Source organism: Chroicocephalus ridibundus, chromosome 2 (assembly GCF_963924245.1).
Source record: "Chroicocephalus ridibundus chromosome 2, bChrRid1.1, whole genome shotgun sequence".
NCBI lineage: Eukaryota > Metazoa > Chordata > Aves > Charadriiformes > Laridae > Chroicocephalus > Chroicocephalus ridibundus.
This window is the reverse complement of record NC_086285.1, coordinates 91,458,313-91,481,264: the sequence shown is the minus strand read 5'-3', so window position 1 is coordinate 91,481,264 and position 22,952 is coordinate 91,458,313.

Here is a 22,952-nt window from a genome sequence, read left to right as displayed (position 1 = left end):
GCATTTTCACATGGCAGCTGATTAGATCATTAACAATACTTTGCATATCACAACTCCTAACAATTCTCAGCAACTGGAATGCACCGCCAAAAAGAAGTTCAATACAAAAGGCACTATCAGAGCAGCAGATGTGCAGAAGTTCAAAATCTCTAATTTCCTCCAGTTTTATTTTGGGGGGAGAAGATTGTTAAGAATGAAGCAACAGGAGAAGCTTGTAACTTGCTCCAAGCATTAAGGAGACAGCCCATTTCCTTTTGAATTCCCTGCAGCACAGCACATTCGATATCAGTCAAAGCTGCAGTACAGCTACCATCTGTGTGTGTACAGATGTTGGTGACTCCATTTCGGCACGGCAAAGCAGTGACACTTTGAAATTCTCTTGCACGGAATAACTACAATTGACACAATTTGCCTCTGTGCACCTGAAAGAACACTTGTGCCATTTTCTATTAGTTTTTCCCACAATCAATGAGTGCCTTAACATCAATGAGTAAATAGAAAATTCAACAATGTGCTAGAAGAATTTGGAGTTTTATGGAAAAAATAAGGTTCAATAACCTATAAGAGCCTTCAGAACCATCACCTTCTAGAATAGTTTGCAATCTCCAAGTACTTAAGACTCTCACTGGTGCATTTTTTTAATTTTTCTCACAACAATCATACAATTAATGATTGCCGTATTGCCTTATAGGAGTAAAATTATAACTTTATTGGCTTTCCTATGTGTTAATGTCAAAGTTTGGTGCAGCAGAATTTATTGGAGGTGGAGTCGTTCTTGCTCATAACCCTGCTGCCACAGAGCCACATTACTTTCTCACCATAATTCACAAGCAATTCCCATTCCTCTTACTGTTTTGTCCACTTCAGCTTAAGCTACTGTATGATGCAGCTCAGCCGCGTGGCAAATATACCTTAGCATTCCCCGATGAGCATAGTTTCCTTATGAAAATAAAACCCTGCAACTTACTGTATCCGAAGGCTGTGAAATTCTTTCGCTGACCACAATTATCCTTCTCTACAATATATTAAGACAGCCTGGAACACGAGCATCATCATGAAACACATGCCTTAAATTAACATGGCTGGGACACCAAAAGTTTCAAAACTCATTTACATGTACTAAACTGCTGCATGTCTAAGGACAACATTTCACTTGACAGGCTTGGCGGAGCTGATTAAACTTACCCTCTGCACCGGCTCTTCCCAGTCACTCTCGGTTTCTGTTATCCTCTGTGAGCGATGCATGCTATTGTGTAAAATCAAAGGGCTACAAAGATGGCATACAAAATATCTCAAAGTGTGCAACTTACTTGTTTCTGAAATAAGTTGCTCTACTTTGTTGAAAGAGAAAGCCCTCACAATCCAATCTTTTTCCCACTGCATGGGAAATAGTCGTTATGGTTTTTACCCTAATCATGGCAGACACAGAAGCTGCTGACATTACAGCACCATTAATTTCTTACTCAGGTTTCATTAATTAGCCTAAAGATTGAAAGAGCAGAATAACGTGATCTATGCAGATAGGGATCTATTGACAGTACTTTCTGGTTTGGATTTTTGTTACAGTGGAGCACATCGCTGCTGCATTTTCTCCAAGACCATGATTTGCCTAAACACCAGAATTTCACTGATGATTCAATCAAATGAAAAGGTTACTGTGGTTTCTTCAGACAAAGCAAAAGGCAGTAGGACTCCTAACCACTCTACTCTCTTGCATATATGTAGAACGGATATACATCTGATTCCAGCACATCCATTTAACAGCATGTGTCCACGCAGAGTAAGCAATCAACACATTTCAGTGATAGCATCATTCCTCCCCTATTGCGGGGGCGGGGGGGGGGGGGGGGGGGGGGGAGGAAGAGATTACATGTCAGACACCAGGTAAAAACATCCATCTGATTCAGGTTAGGGCATACCAGTGGCAGAGGCCACCAGTCTGTTTTCAGCTCCTGTACTACACAGGATATAAGGCTGTGCCACATTATATCTGTTGGAAGAGTAAGTCTCGAGTGTAAGACCTTCTATGGTGATAAAAGCTTCATTCTCAACTGCTGGGCGCCCCATCAGTCACACACATAACTAAACAGTTGATCCTCTTGTGGATTAAAGAGCCAGCCTACATGAGAAAGCGTCTCCTACAGACCTGCAGTTCCACAGCTTGCTCCCTTCCCATGGATCCCAAGTTCCTCTGACTGAAGTGGCTGCTCAGCATCATGTGTAGAGGACTGGACTCTGCGCCAAGCAACACGCATTACAAAGGAAACCCTCAGAATCAGCCACCTCGGAGCCTGCCTGAGGATGGATGATCATGCAACACTGTTTGTCAGAGCATGCACGTGTGGGTGCAGGGAAAACGTCATGTCAAGCGACTGCTGCTTCAGCAGGCAATTCTTTTGCACGTCAGATAAACAGGGCTCCATCTCCTCTCATTCTCAGTGGTGCAGGGACAAGATTTACAATTTTATGGTGCACAATGCCATTACAACAGCACCAGCCCATAACTGTTGTGCTCGAGGAGCTGAAGGTGCTGTGTGGCTGGGTCTCTCTATGGAAGGACAGGAGGATGGAACCACCATGGCAGTTACGTGCACCACTCGATCACCAGTGCTGACCTGTGCACTCATGCAGGACAGCAGCCAGAAAATCCATTGCTGACATAGGTATTTTGCTGTCATGGTTCATTTGCTCCAGGGAACTGCTTTTAAAGGGCTCAGGTGATGCATGTTGCTTACCCAGAACTCCCACCCCCGTGCCTTGTGCCTACCAGAAGCATTTTGTGCTTCTGTAAGACATGTGCAGAAAAAGCAGTAGACTCAAGCAGGGTGAAGTCAGGAGTGCTGGCACCAGGAGGTCGTTGCTAATGCATGTCAGAAAAGTGTCCCTGGATGTGTTACCACAGATGGGGGTCTTGTGAAGGATCTAAGGTTATGAATCTCAAAGCAGCTCTTCCAGACTCTCTCCTACATCATGGTTTCAGAAGCCAGGGTACAGAGATCTAGAGTAGCACCAGGTCTGATGATGCCAGCATACCCAAAAATCTTTTTAAGCTCTCCAGAACAGATGTACATCTGTGCCACCTCAAAGTTCATTGCTGTCCTGGGTCTTCCCAGAGTACCACCTTATTTCTATAATTTTATTCAGTGTTGCTCATGTCTTTTGCCTCGTGCACAAGCCGTAAGATTAATAATAGAGCCAATGGATGACTCTGCCACATGAGAAATTTCCATCCCTAATAACACAGATGAGCAAGCAGCAGCATCTCCTCAAGACCCCAAGTGGCACCTCACCAGAATTTGAGTCGGTAGACTTTGCCACAGCAAGAGGAGAGGTGAGGAGAAAAAAGAATTTTAAAAATGGTGAAGGAAAAAAGGGGTTCAGCAAAGGACTATGGTAACAGAAGGTAAAATAGAGGAAAAATGAGAGAGGGTTACACACCAGGAAAAGTGTAGATGGATGAGGAAGGAGCAGCAGTCGAAACAAAGCACTGAGAGCTGGCAAAGGACTGATACATAAGACATTTAGTCCTTGATACAGTGCAAGGACCTCTTCAACATGTTGCAGGGGTTCTCAGCGGTTCAAGATCCTCCTGTTGCATGTTAAGTGCTTCAGGGTGAGGTGGTACCTTTGTTGGTTCGGACCCTTATGGCTGTTCCAAAGGGCCTCTAGTGTCTGACGAGTTATTCTGGATTAATTTCCTCTGGAAGATATCTAGTTCACACGCGTCACGACCCCCCTGAAAACCGAGCCCACCGTGTTGTAAATGCAGACAGTCAGGGGGGTTGCTTCAGAAACGCATTAGTGCTCGAAAACAGACTGCTAATGTACACGCTGCCTCGGAGTTTGAGATCAATATTCAGCTACTGTTTACTTAAAATGCTGACACCTAAACACAGAGGAAAACCAATATAAATGTTTGGAGGCACACATGATGATACACTCCGTAAACAGTTAATTCCAATTGGATAATTTCATGGCAATAAGTTCCCTAATTGCAAAAGGAAGCGCTCCAGTCTTCTAATCGTGAGTGGATACAGCAAGATCTCTCCATCATACATTATTTAAGTGGACTCAATCACAACAGCCCTAAATTATGTAAATAAAGATCTCATCTCTGGAAACCCTATTTGGAAGGTTTAAATTACTTCAGCAGTGAGAATTAAAATCACTCACGTATGCCAAATAAAAAACTCTGCACTCATTGAACTGAGATCATGTTATTGTTAAAGCAGAATTATAAATATGAGTTAGATGTTGGCACCAAGTCACTCAAAATTTTAACCTGAAAAATCCTTAAACAGAAATATGAGAAATGCAGGAAACTCTTCCTTCGGGGGAAGAGTTTAAGGCTGTATGATGCAGTATAGGCACTGATATATTCATTATCTAACAATTTCCAGATCTGGATATCTTGTCCTCAAAATATCTTCAGATATCTGCCTGCAAAGCCCATACCAGCAAAGACCAATTGCAAAACTTAAATGTGGTCATAAGCAGGGCCTGGACTGAAAGTCCTAGAGGAGAAACTCCATGCTCCTGACCTACCTGAGAACATCAGCTTGCCCATCTAATGAGTTGGTTTATCTGGATTCAAAACACCGGTGAAGGGAATTATTTAATATTATATGAAGAACTATTACACTTCGTTGTTTACATTGTGTTTGCAAGAAAATGATGAAGGTTCCTAGTCAAGGTCTTTGTCTTTGAGAGCAGCAATTACAGTGAGCTCTCTAGATCACACATAGCAATGAAGAATTTATATAAATGAGGAAATCCTGAAGGTACGGTGACATTGTCATAGGCTGCCAGAAAAACTGTTGTGCCTTTCCTGACACCAGCTGCCCAAACTTTAACCGAAACTCCAAGATACACTAGTCATTAGTGTCCCACACCCTTACATAGTGAGAGATGTGCATAGATGAAAAAATATGATAGCATTTTTCACAGTAATTTTCACAATGCTTAAACATTTCTGTTGCATAAAGTTCAAATAGCTGCATAAAATACAAACCATTTACGTTTTCACTCTAGCCAACTAGTTTCAAAGCACATGCCGTGCACAAACCACTCATTCCTAAGCCTTTACAGCCGGCAGTGAAATTATTATTTGCAATAGCCACAATTACAGGACTGCTCACTCATCAGGCAGAGTCCTTGTCAGACAGTTATAAGGAAGCCCTTTCTTTAACAACAGCAACAGCAAACTAAAAGAAAGGGGAGCCACGCTGAAATACCACATAGCTCTACTAGCAGTTAGGCTCTATCAAAGGGTAAAAGACATCTGGAAACGTCTGGATAGTCCACAAGACAAGTTTTGGGGTCCCCCCAATATAGGGGAAATATTGACAAACCAGGAGACAAGCAGAGGTCACTAAAACAGTCGGGGAGTAGAGCAGACAATGTAAGGCAAAAGTAGCTGAGTTTATTCAGACTGGAAAAGAAAAGGCTTCAGGCTGTTCTAGTCAGGGCTGAGCAGGGGAGGAGATAGAGAAGACAGAGCCAAACTCTTTGAAAAAGTTCACAGCAAAAGGACAAAGTGTTATGGCCACAAGTTGCAGTAAGTGAAACTTTGACTAGATATAAGGAAAAAGAATATTTACAATGAGAGTGGTTAAGAGCTTGAACAGGTTGCCTGGAGAACCCATGAAATTTCCATCACTGTAAGCTTTCAAAACTCACCTGTATAAAATCCTGATTGACCTACTATGAAATTACCTGCTTTGAGCCAGGGAGTGGATTAGATGATCTCCAGGGTTCTCTTCCAGACCTAAATTGACTTCATGGTTCTAAGTGCCAAGAGTCATACCGATATCAGGGCATGACTGTAAATCAATGTACAGTATTGATGAACACATCCTGCTCCCTACTTTATATCTAAACTCATTACTGTATGTGTTAGATAGATTTAATTCATCATGCTTTCATTATAGTTTCCTTTAAGGATAACAGTGTAACCCATGACAAATACATATTGCTGTGCAAAAGCAAACCTGTACGCACCGCTATACACACACAGCTTTGCAATAAAAAAGAAAACCAGTTTAAGTTTCAACCTTCTGAAACAGAAAGGAAAAAAAAAAAGTATTCCATCTTTGAAAATCTTCTCATCTCTTCAGCATTTACCTAGTAATAGTCCTTCCTGTCTGGCTGAAGCTTAGTCTTTGATCAGAAGTCCAGGCTACAAGCTCTTTGCGTGTAACCTGCTCCACGGCATAGCAAATTTAAGATATCAGTGGACCTCAAGGTAAGGAGCGTAGGTGAAAACCTTTGCAAAAAGGCCAAAGCATGAATGCAAAGAGTCTGCAGAGCACCTGCAAAAGTGCTTGGTCCCAAAAGAGCCTGCCAAAGTGCGTGCAGTTTATGCTATGGCTTCCTGAAGTGTGCCTTACTTACCCACCTGTGGGAGGTTTTGAGGTGGCTGTCCATCAACTTTTCCTGGTGAAGTAGTTCCGCTTTATATAAGTATTGAAATGGTATCAGAAGGAGACAGTGAATAGGAATGACTTTGTAAACCAGTGGCCAAAATGCTCCCTTGCAAAAGAAAACTTAGCTTCTGGTTGAATAGCCAGGAAATATTTATACGTACTAAAACGTCAGTAGAATTTGAAAACATCCTACAGTCTTGCCTCTCTAGAGATGATTTTTTTTTTTTTTTTGGAGGGCAAAACATGAATTTTAAAGCCTCTTCAGACAGATGAAGACCCGAGTCCATGCTTTTCATACTCTGGATCAATACCCTGAGACTTGCACCCTTGATTAGAAGAATGTTACTGTTACCACCTCCCATTCCTAGTAGCGCACATCTGTTCCTGAATTTTTTCCTGGAACCTCTGCACAAATCCAGCTATCACATAAGGCTTCAGGTACGCAACAGGCGCAAAAGCACATTAAAGCTGCTCCTATAAAAACTGATTTTCCTTCCCAGCACAGTACCAAAAGCACTGCCTTTTTCCTCTATTATCAGTTTCTTACACTTTCTTGAACTCTGCCACATGTGGAAAGATAAATTATGTATTGATTTTTCCTCTGTTTAATAGCCTCATGAACAAAGAGGCAGTGATGTTGAAGATGGTGCTTCTGGGAGACAAGGGACATCACCAGCAGAGCGTTTTGAATCATGGCTCTCTTCTGGGTGTTTTTTCTTGAAGTTAACAGACTTATCACCGCAGAAGCACACTTCCAGAAAGTGCATTCTGCTGATTGCTCCTCACATCAGAGCAAAGGAGAGGCATATGCATCTATCAGTATAGTTTTTCCGCCAACAGTACAGCACAACTAATGGTCCTTTTCTGCCTCTGTCCCTCTCCCTTTGCCCCTTCATATATTTTATGAGAGCATACCATCCTCAGTGTTGGTGCTTTGTGGCTGCTCCCGTACCTGGTATTGTTAATGCGCCCATAAAAACTATTCTCCTAGTAGAACTGCCCCAAGTAATGCATCACGGGGAATTTCAGCCTTAGGTGAGCAATCACTTTACCATAATTCACTGTGCTGTGCGCAATTATGACTACAGTAGGTTACTTCTTTATTGAACACTTCAAATCCCTCAGCTATAAATAGCAGAATTTTCAGCATTCAGCAGTCAAACAATATTCCATTTCTCTCCTCTTCAAGCATATTTTGTGATGGTGAGTTAATTTAGCTAAGTTAACAAATGCCATGAGGATAGCTCCCTCAAGGCATTTTGTTATTTCTTATTTGTTTTCTTATTTGAAGTCCTCAGCCAGAATAGAGACCAACTAGGCTGGAGGGTGTCTGAATGAAGCCAAATAGTTTATTACCACAAAAGAGATACCACAGAGTTTTAGGCTTTGCTTCAAAAACATACTAACAATGTCAATCATCGTTTGCTCTACAAACTAAATAATAACACCTATTCCAGTGGGGACCACTCCATTTCTTATCAACATTTAAACACTAAAAATTTCTTTCATATTGTAACATAAAAAACTCCAAACATTTCAAAAGCACTATTTCAACTATCTGGATTTCTGATCAGAAACTAGCAGCAAGCCAAAGACTTTAATAGAAAAACTAACAAAATTTTGCTAAAACCAACATAGATATTCAGGTTTTGAGAAAACAGCAGAGCACATCAGAATTTTCATCTCACTGAAAACATTCTACATATCATGTTTGGATAATTTTTTAGTGAATAGTGTGCCTATATTTAAAAAAAAGGCATTTTTGTTCAAAATAAAAATCCTCCCATCCAAAAATAACAAAAAAAAAAACCTTTCTAGAGGCAGAGGTAAAATTAGGTAACTTCAAGGCTTTTTTCCAACCCTGTTTAGGGTTGGGTTGGGTTTTTTCGGTTTTGGTTTTTTTAAATGTTTCAAACGTCTGAGATTTTCAGAATACTTCATTTGGCACACTTCCAATAAAAGTCACATAAAACAGGCCCACAGCAAGATCCACAGTTGGAGTTGAGGAGGGCAAGCACTCACATTTTGCTCAGTAGCTCCATTTTTAATGTATTCATCAGGGCTGGGAGATATGTGGATTCTTTTCTCTCCCCTCTCTGAAGAGAGCCGTGCTTGCATGTCTCCTTCCTCCAGATGAAGACTGTAAGCAATGGACTTAGTCTTTCCCGCTCACCATATTTGAGGGCTATCTATCTAAGGGCTCAGTGAAAGAGGGGCCTCCAGCAGCACCTGGGGTACTGTGATGGAGAGAGCATCACACCCAGAATGTCCCAGCCTAGGAGTTACAGATCACTCTAGGGGTGTGGATACCATTCTACCTAGGCAGAGGGCAGACTGACACTCCATGTCTCAGATGTTGGCTAATGCCTTTATCTGCAGGCTACTGGCCTCTCCTTGACCCCTGTTCCTGGCATGAAGTCCTATATTATCCTTGGTTTTATTACAAGTACACAAAATAAATAGCCTGCTTAAGGTTGCAAAAAAATCCTTTCAATCACCTATGCATTTTCCTGATTTTTCATTCAGCTTTTCTTTATTTATTTGGTTGTTTTTTTCCATTTTTTATACATTGCACTGGGTCCTAACCCCTGCTTCAGCAGCTGACTTGAGCGAAATAAAGGAAGACTGATACTCACAATTCTAGCTATAGTCAACAAGGGAACAGATTGCAACCTATTTGTCACAGCTCTGCTCCTCAGCCTCATTCCTCTTCCTGAAAGCTCAGCCTCTGTCCCACAGAATAGTTTGTGACTCTACTGAAGAGTTTACAAACTGGGCAGCTGCCAACTGTTGAGCCCACCTCAAGCAAGACATCCCACAGCAAAGCTTCATATTTGTTAATGGAACCTCACTCTACTTGCTTGTTTCTCCAAAGACATCGTTCAAGGATGATTTCCTTATCACTTACAAGAAACTTGTCTATAATTTGTTGGGACATTATGTAACAGGCATTGGTGGACTTTGAGCACATTTTGCCTGTCCTAAAAAAAAAAAAAAAAAAAAAGTAGGCATACTGTGTCCTGAATTAAACTAGACCCTCAACTCTATCCTATAGACATAACAGAGCCAGCTACCTTTATGCATAAAGCAACTTCAAAAGCCAGGCCAGATACTTAATCTTTGTGGAGGAAAGGCTACTAGGGGCAAAGAAATAGTTTAAGTGTAAAGCCAAGACATAACGTAGAAGCAAATGGTGTGACAAGTGGTGAAACAGCATCGGTAGAACAAAAGAGGTGTAAGGCAGCTTCCTTTCAGCTCCTGCCCCAAGACTGGCTTCTGTGCTAGTTACCCATTGATGGTCATTGGCTTTCAATGGAAGGTGAAGTAACTAGGATTTCCCTTCAAATGTAAATGTTTGAGATATCTAATTTCTATGAAATTGTGAGCTATTGCCTTTTCCCTGCTTTAATTTTGTGGATCTTTTCCGAACCAGACTGTAAGCCAAATGACACATCCTCTTGTCCTCTTCTCCTTGTAGAGAATGCAGGCTTTAAGGTCACCTATGGTGTATTAGGATTCTCTCCCTGTCATCAAAAGAGGAAGAACACCTCTGTTACAGAAAGCAAAGATGAACCAGAGTCCCCAAATGCAGATTTTGCTCTAAACTCTGGATGTGGGGTAACATGTGGGAAAGGATTTCTGGTCTGCAGCTGATACTGTTTGAAAATTCAAGTCCCTACTCTAATCTGTCCTCTTCTACCTTACATGTCCACTCACTCGACACATTTCTAAGGGTCTAAATTACTGTGACAAGCATTTTTATATGTCGTGTGATGCTCAAAGCACAGGGCCGGCTTTCATTTAATCAGTATTATGTATAGAAAAGTATTGAGGCATTGAACTCTATTTTACAACATGATGGTTCATACCTGTTTCATGATGCTTTTTGTCTAGTTGTGCAAAAAAAGGCAAGGCTAAGTGTTATGAGTACCTTAAAAATGGAGAAGGGATAGGGAAACACATAGACTAACAGATACCTGAACTCTGAGATTTAACTAACAAAAAATAATTGATAAAGCATTTGATTGTATTTTGCTCTTGTACTTGAAGATACAAAGGAAGATATTATTTTGTCTGTACCAACAAATGTAATGCTGTAAAGAACAGTGTTCACTGATCAGCTCAGAGCAATGTTCCGTACTATTTTTCAGGTTGAAAAGTATTTTACTACACAAATAGCCCCATTTGAGTGAATGGTAAGGTACTATATCCAGTGCATAAAAGCAACATATCTAAGCTTCACAGAATTAACCATTAGGAAAACTATAACATTGAAGAAACCATCTGCATAAATGAAATTATTTTATTTTTTTCACTCTCTATAGAATAATTACTTCCCGTTAACTGTGCAAAGAAAGAAATACAACAGGACAAACACAGTTTTGGTTAGGCTATACAAGCGTAGACCCTATCAAAATTCACGTGAAATACAGCTAGAAAGCTGAAAGCAAATCTATTCACACTTTGTTCCTCCCCACTCCTGGAGATCCCATATCTAGTTCAATAACTCAGGCTAAGTGTCAGTGAAAACTGATGGGCATTTGTTACAATGCGGTTTAAAACTATGGGATTCTAAGAGATTCGCTACACTCATCATCGCCATCTAAAAAAATAAAATAAAATTTCACAGAGTTCCTTGTTGACCAGTTACTTGTGTGTTTCATGCGCAATATGATTCCACTTACCAGGGAACCACAGAGTGAGAAGGCATAACACCGACACAAAACACACAATGCTAGAGCCTTACAGCCTAGTTTACCTTCATTGCTGCTAGGGTATACAATGGTGTCACCATCTCAGCTGTGTTTCTCTGCTCCCCGCCCCTGCCCCACCTCCTCAGCACTATGGGTTTTTTTGAAGATCCAAGGAAATTAAAACAGACTTGATGCAACATTAAGTGCAAACATTTAAATATGCAGAGGTCAAGAACATAAAAAGTTATGGTTCCCATATATGGTTCCTATATTGTTTAACTGTTGCATTAGAAGGATTTAAATTTTCTCATCTGCTTTATGTTATAGTTTTATAATATACCGTAGCTTACTCCAATATGCTCCGCTATTGGGATCACTGAATATGGAGAACTGGATATTTTGGGAAGTTTTTACTAGATAAGATAAACTTTAGGAGATTTCACAAGTTCCCAGTGACAGGTAACTAGCAATTGGGAGTGAATTGTCAATAAAAATTTTGAGCATTTCTGTCCAAATTTATAGACATAGCTTCAGAAACTCTTCTAAAGTTTAAAAAAGTTCAAAGTGTGTGTTCTAAATTCCAGCAACAAATGCACCTCAAAGGTAAAAGTTTGGACATACCAGGAATTCAGATTTCAAATACCAGGAGTCTCATACTTCAGCGTAAAAAGGGGGCACAAAATGCTGCTAGTTCATGCGAAACAAACAACTATACTTTTTAAGGAAGAACTGGCATATATTGGTATATATTTGCCACGAGAATTTGTGGCAGATCCAACTAGTTAAAAAACACTCTGAAAAACAACAAAACATTAAAATCACCAAAGCAAATGCCAGCCCATTCATATATTTAGGAAGCTGGGGTGTTCCCGATAATGAAGCGCAAATTTGTAAAACACACATTGTCCTATAGAAAGGAAAGGAAAAGGAAATATCATCACCTGTGGAAGTCCAATGATTAAGTCCATCATACTTACAAATACCCGCTCCAGTAATTAGGCTATCCCACTTATGCTTCTTCAAGGCTGGTACTATGGATCGCTTCTAACTTTCTATTCCCGACACCACTTGCAGTTTTCTGGAGACGTCCGAAAACACGGGCAGGTCTATCTCCACACACTCCAGAGGCATGGCCCCAGGAGGGCTCTACGGTGTCTGTTACCTGAAGTAATCCCACTGACGGGGCAAACATGGAGGCCAGCAAGTTCTCCTCAGCTGGACTCATGCAGTGATGCTCGCTGTGGCTATATGGAAGGTGGCTCACCACCTCTATGTTGTTTTTACTCTTCAGAAGGGAACGGGGTAGGCATACTCCAAAAGAAAAAAAAAAAAAAAAACACCACAAAAACATTTTCTGTAGGTGTACATTTTTTCCCCCTCTCTCTTCATAAATTTTGTCCTGCTTCCCATGCCCACTCATTCCAGACTGACATTTAGCCAAAGTAAATGGCTCACTGTAAGAATGTTTCTGCTGCTCACTTGCCTGCTTGCTATCCAACAAGAATAGCAATGTATTATGACCTCCAAATGCAAAACAGAATTGTCATTTTGCAAAATACTCCAGAGATTGCAAATGCACCTGAGCCTCATGCTGTTGGTTAGCTGTCCATTCCAGAGGCCAGCACAGTTCCTACTCTTCCAAAAGCCTCCATCTATCTTGCATGGCTCTGTATTGCTCTTTTCCCTGTTGACCAGTAAAAATCCATAATGAATTTAAAGTTTCAGACAATAACACTTACATAAAGAGCAGGGAACCAAACACATGCCCTTCTCATTTTCCTCTCAAGCCTGAGAAAAATCCTGTGTGTCACAACAGTGACAGGCTGAGCGGTGACCTGGCAATTCCTCTGGAGTCCAAAGTAACGACTGTCTTAATCTCATTTCCTTACTTACTTACTCCAAAACTTCAGCCAAGCCTGCCACGTCTTCCCGAGTCTTGCTAAGCTAGCCATCACTTTAGGAATACTGGATATTATCTACAGGATAAAGCTGAAATTTTACTGTGTGCCTTTTCATTTCAGCAGTATCTTATATTTCTCTCAGGGTTGAGGTAGATTTTTTTCCTCTCACAATATCAGCAAAATTTTGATAAGAAGTAAGAAAGGTGCTCTGTTCTTTCAGTTTTGATTCTCTAACTCCTGAGCCACCTCATCATCTGGAAAGCAAAACATCTGAAAACCATCTGCTCGCAGAGAGCGCTGCTGGGCATTCCCTTAGAGTTAATACTAATCCTGCTTCAGAGGATCGATTTTTCTAATCCCAAATCCTAAAAAGACAGCATGGAAGTATACCACATATCCCTAAATTAAGGGAACATAAAAGAGTCAGAACTATGCATGACTTACATGCAGTACAAATTACACTATTTTAATTAAAAAATACGGTATTTCACTTACTCCGAAAACTCAGATTTTACTCTTTTTCCTGATAAAACCTGTTGGTCTCTCTCCTCTTCTTCTATTTCACCTGCTGAGGACCTTCAAATTAAAGAAATGCTAAATGAGCATCTTTACAGAACTAAGCTGCATTACTTTAAGTTTAGCAGAGAGGTTTCTTTACCAAGAGTCCAGCATTGAAAGCCGCTTCTGCTTCTTTAAGGCCTGAAAAACTACAGCTGGCATGACCTGTGATGACTGCAGAGGAAGCTTGATCCACATCTATTTTACGTCACCTCTGAACTAGTGAAGTGCCATTAGTTTCAGTAGATTTACTCCCAGTGTGGGGCCATATAAACAAGAGAAAAAAGCCCACAGTGATAGAGCGCTCCAGTTCAGGAAAAGGAGGCCTTGATCAGAGCAAAACACAAGTCAGTTAATGAAGAAGGGAACACTAACATTTACACATGTTTTTTTCCCAGTAGTTCTGAAACATAAATCCAAGAAAAATACTATTTATCAACCATTTACTGCAAAATAAAATACACATGTTATAAAAAAAATAGAGCTGAGTTTTAATTTAAATTATTAATTATTATGAATGAGACCAAGAATATCTTAATTAAACCAGTTTGCACATACTGTTTGACTCGAGTTTAATAAGATATACTGGGTCTGGCTGGTATGGAGTTAATTTTCATCGTAGCAGCCCATATGGTGGTGTGTTTTGGACTTGTGAATCTGTGACTGAAAACTAAAACAGCATTGATAACACAACAGTGTTTTGGCTATTGCTGAGCACTGCTTGTACACCATCAAGGTTTTGTTTTGTGGGGTGGTGGGTTTGGTTTTTTTCCTTCCTTTTTCCCACTCTGCCCCCCCAAGCAAGTAGGCTGGGGGTGAGAAAGAATTTGGGAGAGGGCACAGCTAGGACAGCTGACCTGAACTTACCAAAGGGATACTCCATACCGTATAACAACATGCTCAGCAATAAAATCTCAGGGGTTTACAAAGGAAGCAGAAGGGGGAACACTCAGGGCTACAGCATTTGTCTTCCCCAGGAACCATTATGTGTGATGGAGCCCTAATTTCCTGCAAGGGGCTAAACATCTGCCTGTCAATGGGAAGCAGTGAGTGAACTCCTCCTCCTGTTTTGCTTGTGCTTGCAGTTTTGCCTTCACCTATTTTATCAAGTTACCTCACTTTTGTCCTTCTGATTCTCTCCTCCACCCTGATGGGGTTAGTGAAAGAGCAACTGCGTGGGGGTTTAGCTTCCAGACTGGGTCAACCTACCCCGTAAGAGAAAATAAAAAAAATAAATAGACTTAATTTCATGTAAAGAGTCCAAGCTGACATATGTGATTCTAGATCCCAGCTTTTAGATTGGGAAGAGTCCTGTAGATTGATCAAGTTGTCTGAGAGTAGAAAATAGCAGGAAGTGAAAAACAGACTCTCAATGTCATTTATCAAATTAATCAAGTCTGATAAAGGCTTAAGGAGACAATATCTGCCCCCAGGCAACTCTAACTATTAAGAAAATCAATTAGTAACGGACAGAAAACTAGAGCAGAGAATGGAAGAAACATCTAAAGCACGGAGATAGGTTTACTGAACATTAACCTACTGATAAGGAAAAGGAGAAAACTCAGAGGAAACAGTGTAAGAACAAAGCGTAAACAATTCTTGATCAGAGAATTGAAGAAAATCCCTTGACTATGGGCTGGCAGCAACCTTTTTTAGAGAAAAGCTATGGCCACTGCTGGAGGGCCTTAGGAAGGAAACTTTTTTCCATGAGCACCTAATTGATTAATACACTAGCCGCCTAGAGTAAATTTATTACTTCTGCTGCCAAACTTTTTCTTTCTAGTGCAAGGGCACTTAACACTCTGGGACCAGAATCTTCTAGCAGAAATCAGACTGGCACCTCAGAAACCTCTTACTCTCAGTTTATGTTGGTGTTATAAAAAGAACACCAAATTCTGAGCACTCAGCAACTTGCATTTATGCATAGGCTGAGGTTATTATGCATAGCTGATACACGTGCATCATATATTCAAGCACATCTTTAGTCAGACCTAAGCTACAAGAGGGATAGGACAGTGAGAGCAGAGACCCCACCTCACCATGCTATGCAGAGAGAAATATTCATAATGACTTCTTCTGCCCCAATAATAAGGAAGTTATCTGGCTTCTGAACTTTATCATTTCAATATCTAAATCAATAAGGGGTGGGGAGGGAGCCCAGAAGGCGTGTCCCTCACAGGGGAAGAAGAAGAAGGAAGAGTCTTGAAAAATGCTGCACTGTTTGCTCGGAGTGGGAGACCTTAACGAATAAAAATGGAGAAAGCACCGGAGATAATTTTGCAGTCCTCATATTGAAGCCTGGCTCTGATCCACTGCACTGCATAAACTGAAGAAAGATAATACAAATGGGCATAATTTTGAGTGTCTAGTGAAAAATTAATATTAGCTACCCAAGAGTTGCCCGCTTCACTGTCATTCTCCACGAGTTGTGCTACATTTAATTGTTCTAAAACTACTGAATCAAGACATGATCTTGGGTGTTCTGCAGCTTCTCCAGTAATTATTTCAGGCCTTTCATCACCTGCATTTGAAAGAGGAAATGAAGGTAAGAGTAGGGTTTGTGGATTTTTTTTCCCCTATAGCTTGTCTTATTATGCAGCTGAATGCGGTCGAGCCTGTGCGTGTATGGCCAGCAAGCAGAACAGAACTGCTGAGCACCCACAAATGCTGCTGAAATCAATAGGAACTGCAGGAACATTGTGATTCTGAGAAACAGCTCATCCTTCTTCAGGAGCCTAATATATGTAGAAAGGCTTATTCTGAAGCTGTGTAAGAAGATTTCGGTACTGGTGGGGATTTTTCTGTTTTGTTTTATTTCCTGAGGACAAAATCAGGCACACTGTGCCAGACAGGCCAAGACCCAGGGCAGGGCAAGAAGAAGAAAACCTCTGTCTCAAGAAGATGAGCAGAGCTCAGATGCATCCCTGAACCTATTTGTGCACATGGGCAACAGATCCCCAACCAGAACCATTCTATAAGCAACACATCACTGAACGCTGCCAATTAATCAGCCCAGCTGAGGTTCCCAATGAGAAAAGTCCTTCTGTTACCTATTTGCATGCATCAACCTAGCTGAGTGTGGGGCATTTGGCATTCAAGGACAACGCAATGAAGATATCCTATCAAGAGCGCTTTAAAGCTTGTCTTTATTCCATCTCCTGTTAACTGCTGCCATCAGAAGGGCATGAGTGGTGCATAGTGGTCATAGCAGAGGGGTCACAAGTACTTTCAAAATCAAAAGGCCAGGCTGTGCAGCCTATCTGCCTGCATCATTACTACTAGAGGTTGAGACATCTCAGTATTAGCTAGATGAGTGCAAAAAAGGCAATGTGATGACAGTTCTTTAAGGAAAGGTTCTTGTTTTAGAGTACATGAACTGTAGTTAGCACTGCAAAACTTGTGGCTTCATCAAAGAACATGAAGGAGTCAAGAGGGAGGTCTAAGATCTGGAGACATTACCTTGACCTTTTTCAGCGAGTTCTCCTGGGTTTGGATTTCATCCCTTTCCCGGCACAGGATGTAACCGAGAAGCAGGAAGACAAAATGCAGTAGATCCCCTAGACAACACAAACAGCTAGTATGTGGCTCGGGCAGTGGAAGGTGGCTGCCAAACAAAACCAAAAGGTATTCTTCTAGCAGTGTCCTCAAGATACTCTGTTGAGACAGAAGATGCAGAACCTGGCATAAGCTCACAAAGTTCTGAAGAGAAAGGCAATAACAGCTAGAAAATTGAGACCATCAGCTGCAAAAAATGTCTAATGAGGAAATTAAGAGTAAATGAAATGTCATGATAGCATGATCTGCCTTATGTGTATTGTGCACAATGGAAGACAAGAAACAAAACATACTCTCTTGATGTACTGCAAAACTTCTAAGAGGTGTCCAGGAAACCTACAATACAAATACAGATAAGAAGCACCATTTGAAGGAGAAGAAAAATATCCTGCTCATACAAAAAGTTTCAGATTACTAATTTTGAAAATAAAAGGGTTTTTTTTCCTCCATTTATTTTAAATCAATATGTCCTGATGGGGGAAACTGTAATCTTACACACTGCAATGTATTAGGCTATATGCAGAGGACAACGCATTTTGCGGCTTTGAATTTTAACACATTACAGCTTGAACATTATCAAAAATCTCCTTTTTTGTTTCTTAAGACGTGCAATTTCCTGTCATGCATGCATTCTTGCTATTTCTCTAGAGAATTTAGAAAAAAAAAATAAAGATGTCAATATAGAAGTGAGTATTGCATAATTTCTTAAATTAAAAACCCAGATAGTTAAACCTAGTGGCCCATTACCACTTTTCTGCCAGTATCCTTGTCACACTGGTCCTTTGTCCCTGATTAATTTTAATAATATCCTCTATTTTCCTGCATAGGAATTTATAGATATGATTGATATGCGGAACAAATGCATTTAGAAGTACACTCCAGAGTATTCTGGAGTACTGTATTAAGATCCTATGTGAAACACCTGAGCAGTTACTGTTTAATACTGAATATTTAAATTTGCCCTCATTTCATGAGTGAAGACAGCTTTTTCAGAAAAGTTGGTATTGGTTGCTTTTAGAGGAAAATAAGAGTAGATCCCAAAAAGACCCTACTGAGAAGACAACGTGTGTCAGGGAGCAGCAAAAAACAGTGGCTCCCCATAGGGTGGGGAGCCAGCAGAGCCCATCAGCCAGGGCCCATCCCACCACCCCAGCCAGGAGCAGGGCAGCTGGAGGGCACTGGGGAACCCCCAGCCCTGGGCATTGGGCACCTCCCTGGGGACAGGCCGAGGAAGGGCCGGGATATGGGCCCCTCGGTGGGGCACAAGGCTGAGAAAGGCAGGGCTGTAGTGAGCTGGAGACAGGCCCTGCTGTGGCATTGCTGGGGCAGGGATGGCAGGGACAGTCAAGGTTGGTGGCACCCCCAGGGCCATCACAACTTGCACAACACCATCAGCAAGAACCGTAAACAGGAGCACATGACAGTTTTTGGTTTAAACATTCTGAGTTTCACAGTCACCTAATAAAATTTTACCTGATACTAGTAAACCCTGTAACATCTAGTTAGAGGTCTTCACATTTGTTTGTTTTCCAGTGTAAGAAGTTTATCGATTTACAATGGCTTCACTGAAAAGCAATTGAAGACTAGAAGTAGAAAAACAGCTATAAGGCTGAATGAGGAATATATAGGCTGCTGAAGAGGCAGGTAATTTAGCAACAGCAGCCACAAATAAGGCCAAGGTACTCAATGTCATCTTTGCCTCAGTCTTCACCAAGGTCTACCATACCTCTGTCATTAGTGAAAGGGGTCATGGACATCTGCCAGCAGTGCGTTAGGACTCAGGGATTACTTGAGAGAATTCAACCCACACAAGTCCATAGGATCCAACAGGCTGTACCCAAGAGTACAGAGAGAGCTGGCTGACATCCTTGCAAGGCTGCTCTCTCTTATCTGAAAGTTCATGGAGATCAAGTGGTCCCACGTGACTGGAGAAGGGCAAATGTTGTATGCATCTCCAGAAAAAGCCAAAAGGTAAACCCAGGGAACTCCAAGTCTCACTTCGATGGCTGTAAAAAAAGTCACAGAACAAGTCTTTCTCAAGCATGTTTCTGATCACGTGAAGTAGATAAAGTGACTGGGAACTGTCAGCACAGATTTACTAAGCGTAGATTGTCATCTAGGATAAAATTACTTGATTTGTGGATGAAGGAAGAGCAGTGGATGTCATTTACCTTCAGCTTTAGAAATATAGTTTACTCCTCACAATATTCTTATATGCAAGTTATGATGTTATGATCTGGATTGGTAGGCAACTAGATGGGAAAAAACTGCTTAGATGATCAGTCACAGGAGACAGTAGATAACCCTTCATACTCTATCCGGAGACTAGTAACAAGTGGAGTACCACAGAGGTCTATCCTGGAACCTTTCCTTTCTAATATATTTACCAATGACTTGGAGGAAAGTGGTTGCATGCACTTTCATCAAGTTTGCAGATGACATTAAATTAGGAGAAACCGTTGATATGCTTAAGAGCAGGACTTCTGTTAAAAGGGATCTAGACAGACTGGAGGAATGGGCCAGCAGGAACTTTATGCATTTCAGCAAGGACAAATTCAAAGTCCTGCACCTGGGAAGGAATAAGCCCTTGCAACAATGCAGACAGGGGAGTGACTGGCTGGTGGACAGATGTAGTGAAAGGGACCTTTGTTAGACAGCCAGCAGTATGCCCTAGCAGCAAAAAAAAAAAAAAAAAAAAAGTCACAGTATCCTAGGTTGATGTATTATCATAGCTAGAAAATAAAAGCACTTGATAGACCACATCTCAAATACTGCGTCCAGTTGTGCACCCTCAATAGAAGACAGACATTGGTAAAGTGGAGCAAGTTCAGCAGAGAGCTACCAAGACCGTCAGGGATTTAGAGCATTTCACCCATTAGTAGAGGCTGAGCTAATTGGTCTTGTTCAGCCTGGAGACAAGAAGATTTCAGAGGAAGCTAGTTGGCAGCCTTCTAATATCTACATGGAGGTCATAAAGATGATGGAGCCAGGTTCTTTGTAGTTATGCATGATGGAAAGAAGAGAAACAGCAAGTATGAGTTGAAATGAGAGATTGAGACTGACTAAAGGGAAAATTTTTTCACCATGAAGGCAGACAAGCATTGGAACAGGTTACTCAGAAGGATTATGCAGTCTCCTTCCTTGTATGTTTTCAAGGCAGAAGTGGGTAATGCCTGAAGTAACATGGTTTGACCTCATAGCTGAACCTACTTTGAACATGAGGTTGGACTAAAGACCTTTTTAGGTCCCTTTGAAACTCAACTATCTTATAATGCTGTGCTTATATTGTCTATACTGTACTATATTATACAGTATAGAAGGTCTCAAAATGTCTCCAGATCAAGGCATTGGATGTCTTGCAAGTTCTGTCATGAGACAGTCCTACAATTCTTTTACAGAATATGCTATATGATATATCCCCTTGACAAGTCAAAATTGGAAATCGCAGCTGAACTGCAGAATCGCGAAAGTGTTCAGGTCGGAAGGGATCTCTCAAGATGTCTAGTCCAATCCTTTTGCTGAAGTTGCGTCAGCTAGAATAGGTTGCCCAGGAAAAGCAACAGTTGCCGAGAAATTTTTCACTCACTCTGCTATTAAAGAAAAGTTCTCTCCTCTCCAGAAACTATTCTTTAAAAAAGAAAAAAACACAAACACACACGACATCTCGTGACTTCCTCACCTGCAAATACCAACACAGAAACCAATACATCTTCTCTTCTCCTCTGAAGAGTAGCAAAAATATACTAAGCATTCCTAGCACAAACTTGGTGAAGTTCCAGGACTGTGCAAGTCTGATAGAAGATGACTGAAGCAAAGACAAATATTTCCTGCAAAACCAAAATGGGTCTGGTCTCTCCAAGTTCTGATTTAAAGTGTTCAAGCAAACTTTTGGGGGCTTACTTTCTTTTAACTCATTGAAACCTAATTGCAACATATGTAGCTGAGGTTGAGAACCAAATCCTTCAGAGAGCAACCAGAAGTAGTGATACGGGCCCCTACGCTGGAATTGTCAAATGCTGTAGTAGCAGAGTAGACCAGGACTTTGTTGGAATTGAATGTTACCTACACATTTGTGTAGTTGTCTTTATGTATTCTGAATCATAGTTTCTGTCCACCTTAATATTGGCATAGAAGAAAGTAAGAAAGAAATTAATTAAACAATACGGACACAGGATTAAGGATTTTCCCTGAAGTTATTTTGGAAGGTGAATTTTAAATATACTAAAGAATAAAATTATAACTTGCTAGATATTCAGACAGTATATTTCTCCCCCAAAAGTGGTTACACTTTCTCACCTCAGGTGCCCAATGATTTACTTAGGAACTGATTGACTTCTAATTTCATGATCTCTAGTCAATATGTCATCCAAAATAGAGAAAGTTATCATTGTTTTTATTAAAATCTGGAGATTTACTAGTTCACTTTCATAACTCAGGGGCTATAATTATAATTTATAAATGTCAATGAATTCTTCTGGATCTACCATGTAATATAATGTTTCCTAAGTGAATTACAAATAGAGACTTCATAATACTTCTAGGACTCACTTCCAAGGTACATAAATTTCCTAAGGTGTCACTATATTCCTGGAAAAATCTAACTTTAGTCAAAGACTAATCTCTAGCATCTATGGAGTTATCTCTTTTCCTCATTAAAACACGTTATCTATACCAATAAAGCTGATTATTGCTGTTTCTCTCCTCTGGAGATGAAATACCTCTGCTGCTGCCAGTAGAACGTTGCATTTATATGCCTTTGTCTCAAAGAGAAAATATCTTTTCTCCACCAACTTACATTAAGATAAAAGGGTATTGATTTTCAGGACCATGAAGGACAAAAAGTTTATCAGGAATAGTCAGCAGGGATTTAACAGGTGCAAATCATGCTTAACCAACCTTCTGTGATGCCTTCTATGATGAAATGACTAGCTGTATGGACCAAGCGGAGCAGTGGATACGATACACCTTGGCTTTCATAAGGTTTTTGACACAACCTCCCACAACACTGATTTGGAAGCTGAGAAATTATGGGCTGACTGGACCAATAGGTACTTTGAAAACTGGCTGGACACTGGGGTCACAGTAATCAATGGCTCAAAGTCGAGTTGGCAGTCAATAACAAGAAGAGAATAACAGAGTTGCTTCAGGGTCTGACATCATTCTTTATCTTCATCAGCAACCTAGGTCACAAAGAAGAATGCACTTACCAGAAAATGTGAGGGCAGTACTAAATGGAGGGATGTAAACATGGCACCTTCAAAACAAGAGTGACAAAAGTGTCTAGATATTTGCTCAGAGAAAAGAATCATGATTATCCCTCAACTTTTTGGCAGCTCTCCCATGCAAGTATTTTTTACTTCCTTTAAGTGACACTGAAAATAGTCTGCCACAAAAAAAAAAAAAAGACTTAAAGAATTAATAAACTACAAATCAAAAATTTAATTTAAATCTGTAAGAAAGTAACAAGATACTGAATTTTGCTCACATTTTTCAATACAAGTATGGCACAGTGTTGCATCCCCACTGCCAAGTAATAAACACATACAACCGAATTTGGCTTCTCCTTCCTGACTACGAAGGAAACCCCTGGATATGATGCCTGCCCTGGCAATCTGTCTGTTAAAAAGCCTGCCTCCTACCATGCACATTATTTAATATCTGCATATTCCAGTATTATGCCAAATGCATAAGTGGTTTTGCCTATTACTGATTAGTGATTTCAAATAACAGAAAAACAGAAATGTATTTGTAAATTGCATGAGTTGGTGGGATCCACCTTATCTCTATCAGCAAAAAAGTTTTCTTTTTGAATCAGTGCA